The sequence below is a fragment of the Anopheles merus genome, unplaced genomic scaffold (assembly GCF_017562075.2).
Source record: "Anopheles merus strain MAF unplaced genomic scaffold, AmerM5.1 LNR4000010, whole genome shotgun sequence".
Taxonomy (NCBI): Eukaryota; Metazoa; Arthropoda; class Insecta; order Diptera; family Culicidae; genus Anopheles; species Anopheles merus.
Window position 1 is genome coordinate 330,001 of NW_024427590.1, and position 5,888 is coordinate 335,888.

The following is a 5,888-nucleotide window of genomic DNA, read 5'->3' on the forward strand; positions in this document are numbered from 1 at the left end:
GTCTTGGTAGTAGGATGTCTTGTGCATGGCGTGTTGACCTCGTCGGTCGATGTGTCGTGTACGAGATGACCTACTTGCCCGTCGGTTGTCCAAGTTGTATGATGTGTGACTTAGTCGACGTGTCATGTGCTTGGATGATTGGCGTACGGGTCATGTATGGTGTACTTCCTTCGGTTGAAGGGATGTACTAGTACATACTTGTATTAATTGTTTATTTCACGATCTGGTCTTTTGATTGGATCGTGAAAAAACGCTAAGTCCAAGAATCCTGAACTCGAGAGGAAAGCGCTGATGGCAACCTTTTTGACAGGACGTCCCTAGAAAACGGCTTTTTCCTTTTCGGCATTAAGTGGCATGTTTAACGTGGCTAGAACATCAATTATCCTGCAAATGGCACTCAAGCTTGGCAAAAGTCTCGAAACACTCCTATCTTGACGCACCTGCAACCGCAACACGATGCAAAACAAATTGCACGAGCTACTGATACTTGTACCATGCACGGTACACGGTTCCGAAAATTACGCCTGAAAGTATGCAATTTGGTGCTACCCTAGGGAACTTGTATGGGGAAGCCTACCTACGCGTGTCGCACGTTGCAAGTTGCATGGTCGTCGATCAGAGGCATGCAAAAGCACCTATCTAGGGGAATTACTCTACGTTCTAGTAGCTAGTGCGATTTTCCGGTCCAGCACGGCAGTACGCCTGCATGCATACAATCCATGTACCAACCATGTACCTAGGCGTTGGTCAGTAGCTTTTGGCGCCACATGGAGAAAGTATTCGAGTTCAGATTTCTGGGACTTAGCGTATTTTTCAAAACTATTAATGGAAATTAAACTATAAATGGGTCTCAAGCTAGGCGTTGGTCAGTAGCTTTTGGCGCCACATGGAGGAAGTATTCGAGTTCAGATTTCTGGGACTTAGCGTATTTTTCAAAACTATTAATGGAAATTAAACTATAAATGGGTCTCAAGCTAGGCGTTGGTCAGTAGCTTTTGGCGCAACATGGAGGAAGTATTCGAGTTCAGATTTCTGGGACTTAGCGTATTTTTCAAAACTATTAATGGAAATTAAACTATAAATGGGTCTCAAGCTAGGCGTTGGTCAGTAGCTTTTGGCGCAACATGGAGGAAGTATTCGAGTTCAGATTTCTGGGACTTAGCGTATTTTTCAAAACTATTAATGGAAATTAAACTATAAATGGGTCACAAGCTAGGCGTTGGTCAGTAGCTTTTGGCGCAACATGGAGGAAGTATTCGAGTTCAGATTTCTGGGACTTAGCGTATTTTCAAAACTATTAATGGAAAAACTATAAATGGGTCTCAAGCTAGGATGGCAGTAGCTTTGGCGCAGGAGAGGAAGTATTCAGAGTTCAGATGGGGGACTTAGCGTATTTTTCAAAACTATGGGTAAATTATAAATGGTCTCAAGCTAGGCGTTGGTCAGTAGCTTGGAGGGCGCACATGGAGGAAGTATTCGAGTTCAGATTTTTGGGACTTAGCGTATTTTTCAAAACTATTAATGGAATTAAACTATAAATGGTCTCAAGCTAGGCGATGGTCAGTAGCTTTGCGCACATGGAGGAAGTATTCGAGTTCAGATTTCTGGGACTTAGCGTATTTTTCAATCATATTAAACCGAATCAAACATAAAAGATGAAACCTACACGACGTTCCTAGGTTATGGACGAAAAGTGACGATTTAGTGCCGGTCAGGATAGCCGTGCACCAAAATTGTGTACCGATCAGGGAAAGTACAACACGGAGGGCGCAGCCCGAGCGTACGCGTTCATGGATGTCCATGTTGGTACAAGTTGCCGGTCAGGATAGCCGTGCACCAAAATTGTGTACCGATCAGGGAAAGTACAACACGGAGGGCGCAGCCCGAGCGTACGCGTTCATGGATGTCCATGTTGGTACAAGTTGCCGGTCAGGATAGCCGTGCACCAAAATTGTGTACCGATCAGGGAAAGTACAACACGGAGGGCGCAGCCCTAACGTACGCGTTCATGGATGTCCATGTTGGTACAAGTTGCCGGTCAGGATAGCCGTGCACCAAAATTGTGTACCGATCAGGGAAAGTACACTACGTTCCTATGACTTGGGTGAAAAGTGTTGATAAAGTGCCGGATAGGATAGACGGTGGCTTATCGTACACATCACAAACAAAACCCCTTAGTGAGCAGTAGCAAGTGTCGATGGAACAAAGCGAAGGCAATACAAACTGATCAAGTACAATAAAGAACGCTACGTACTAGGACTTCTGTCCAAGAATGGTGTCCGCGACGGGAGGGCAATGGTCGAGCAAGCAGGTTTCCCTAGTAAACCTTGTATGGTAAACATACCCAAGCGTGTCCGTATGCACGCAACGATAGTCACGAACGGGCACATACCTAGGGAAAGTACTCTACGTACTAGGACTTCTGTCCAAGAATGGTGTCCGCGACGGGAGGGCAATGGTCGAGCAAGCAGGTTTCCCTAGTAAACCTTGTATGGTAAACATACCCAAGCGTGTCCGTATGCACGCAACGATAGTCACGAACGGGCACATACCTAGGGAAAGTACTCTACGTACTAGGACTTCTGTCCAAGAATGGTGTCCGCGACGGGAGGGCAATGGTCGAGCAAGCAGGTTTCCCTAGTAAACCTTGTATGGTAAACATACCCAAGCGTGTCCGTATGCACGCAACGATAGTCACGAACGGGCACATACCTAGGGAAAGTACTCTACGTACTAGGACTTCTGTCCAAGAATGGTGTCCGCGACGGGAGGGCAATGGTCGAGCAAGCAGGTTTCCCTAGTAAACCTTGTATGGTAAACATACCCAAGCGTGTCCGTATGCACGCAACGATAGTCACGAACGGGCACATACCTAGGGAAAGTACTCTACGTACTAGGACTTCTGTCCAAGAATGGTGTCCGCGACGGGAGGGCAATGGTCGAGCAAGCAGGTTTCCCTAGTAAACCTTGTATGGTAAACATACCCAAGCGTGTCCGTATGCACGCAACGATAGTCACGAACGGGCACATACCTAGGGAAAGTACTCTACGTACTAGGACTTCTGTCCAAGAATGGTGTCCGCGACGGGAGGGCAATGGTCGAGCAAGCAGGTTTCCCTAGTAAACCTTGTATGGTAAACATACCCAAGCGTGTCCGTATGCACGCAACGATAGTCACGAACGGGCACATACCTAGGGAAAGTACTCTACGTACTAGGACTTCTGTCCAAGAATGGTGTCCGCGACGGTCGGGAAGCAGGTACTTATCATGGCAAACAAGTTAAATAGCTACCTTAAGAGAACGAAAGTTACTGTGGATGGAACAAAACGTGTGCCTAGAATTCCTTCCTGGTTTCCCTAGTAAACCTTGTATGGTAAACATACCCAAGCGTGTCCGTATGCACGCAACGATAGTCACGAACGGGCACATACCTAGGGAAAGTACTCTACGTACTAGGACTTCTGTCCAAGAATGGTGTCCGCGACGGGAGGGCAATGGTCGAGCAAGCAGGTTTCCCTAGTAAACCTTGTATGGTAAACATACCCAAGCGTGTCCGTATGCACGCAACGATAGTCACGAACGGGCACATACCTAGGGAAAGTACTCTACGTACTAGGACTTCTGTCCAAGAATGGTGTCCGCGACGGGAGGGCAATGGTCGAGCAAGCAGGTTTCCCTAGTAAACCTTGTATGGTAAACATACCCAAGCGTGTCCGTATGCACGCAACGATAGTCACGAACGGGCACATACCTAGGGAAAGTACTCTACGTACTAGGACTTCTGTCCAAGAATGGTGTCCGCGACGGTCGGGGAAGCAGGTTGCTTATCATGTCAAACAAGTTAAATTGCTACCTTAAGAGAACGAAAGTTACTGTGCATGGAACAAACGTGTGCCTAGAATTCCTTCCTGGTTTCCCTAGTAAACCTTGTATGGTAAACATACCCAAGCGTGTCCGTATGCACGCAACGATAGTCACGAACGGGCACATACCTAGGGAAAGTACTCTACGTACTAGGACTTCTGTCCAAGAATGGTGTCCGCGACGGTCGGGGAATTGTGTGTTTGACTCAATTACCAAATCCTAGGAACATACATGTAGTGTATACAAACATTAACATTAACGCGTACGTTTGGGCTGCGCACTCCAATGGTACACAAATAAGGGTGATTTTATGATCAGACGGACAAAAACAAAGGTGGAGAAGACAGTTTTCGGCACGATGTGCACAGAGCTCATTTCGTCGTCCCGGGCGAATGGAAAAAACACAAAAATCGCGAGTATCTTTCTAGGTTTCTGTCTATAAAAGGGCAGGCCAAAAGGTGACCGGTTGAGATAAGCATTTTAAGCATACAAGCACTTTATTGCAACTTTTGACACAAAAACTAGGTACGTACATGTAGATTGTACCAACATGGACATCCATGAACGCGTACGCTCGGGCTGCGCCCTCCGTGTTGTACTTTCCCTGATCGGTACACAATTTTGGTGCACGGTATCCTGACCGGCAACTTGTACCAACATGGACATCCATGAACGCGTACGTAGTGTACTTTCCCTGATCGGTACACAATTTTGGTGCATGTGTACCAACATGGACATCCATGAACGCGTACGCTCGGGCTGCGCCCTCCGTGTTGTACTTTCCCTGATCGGTACACAATTTTGGTGCATGTGTACCAACATGGACATCCATGAACGCGTACGCTCGGGCTGCGCCCTCCGTGTTGTACTTTCCCTGATCGGTACACAATTTTGGTGCATGTGTACCAACATGGACATCCATGAACGCGTACGCTCGGGCTGCGCCCTCCGTGTTGTACTTTCCCTGATCGGTACACAATTTTGGTGCACGGCTATCCTGACCGGCAACTTGTACCAACATGGACATCCATGAACGCGTACGTAGTGTACTTTCCCTGATCGGTACACAATTTTGGTGCATGTGTACCAACATGGACATCCATGAACGCGTACGCTCGGGCTGCGCCCTCCGTGTTGTACTTTCCCTGATCGGTACACAATTTTGGTGCATGTGTACCAACATGGACATCCATGAACGCGTACGCTCGGGCTGCGCCCTCCGTGTTGTACTTTCCCTGATCGGTACACAATTTTGGTGCACGGCTATCCTGACCGGCAACTTGTACCAACATGGACATCCATGAACGCGTACGTAGTGTACTTTCCCTGATCGGTACACAATTTTGGTGCACGGCTTAGGAAATGGGCTTAAAATGTTATCACTCAATCCATTTAATCTTGTTATAGTCGATACTTACCGTGCCGACCAAGTAGGACACGATACAAGGCAATGTTGTTTGAGTAATAATATATCCGCCATACATTTCAGAACAAAAATTGCTCGGTCAGACCTACGGCGGGCCATAACTCGAATACTAAACGTCGCAGACATGGGTCGTAGAACAATTTTAAGCTCGTCTAATCATTCTCTATCCGATTCTGGATAGTGGTTTTTTGACCACTTTTCATCATTTTGTGACACCCCGAACCTAGGGACAGCTCCCTAGCTTTTTGCAAAAAAGTGCACCGAACGGGCCGGAGAGCTCGAGTAGTCAAAAAAATTTTTTTCGCTAAAAACCCTCAAAACGTGTCAGAAACACACCCTAGATGATGAAAAGTGCAACCAGAAAGTCAACCGACAACATGCCCGGGGTACCAATTTGCTCTACGCGTCCCTAGGTAGGGTACTTTTTCATACAAACATCAATGTGCACGGTGCACAAAGTGCGCGGAACAAAAATTGCTCGGTCAGACCTACGGCGGGCCATAACTCGAATACTAAACGTCGCAGACATGGGTCGTAGAACAATTTTAAGCTCGTCTAATCATTCTCTATCCGATTCTGGATAGTGGTTTTTTGACC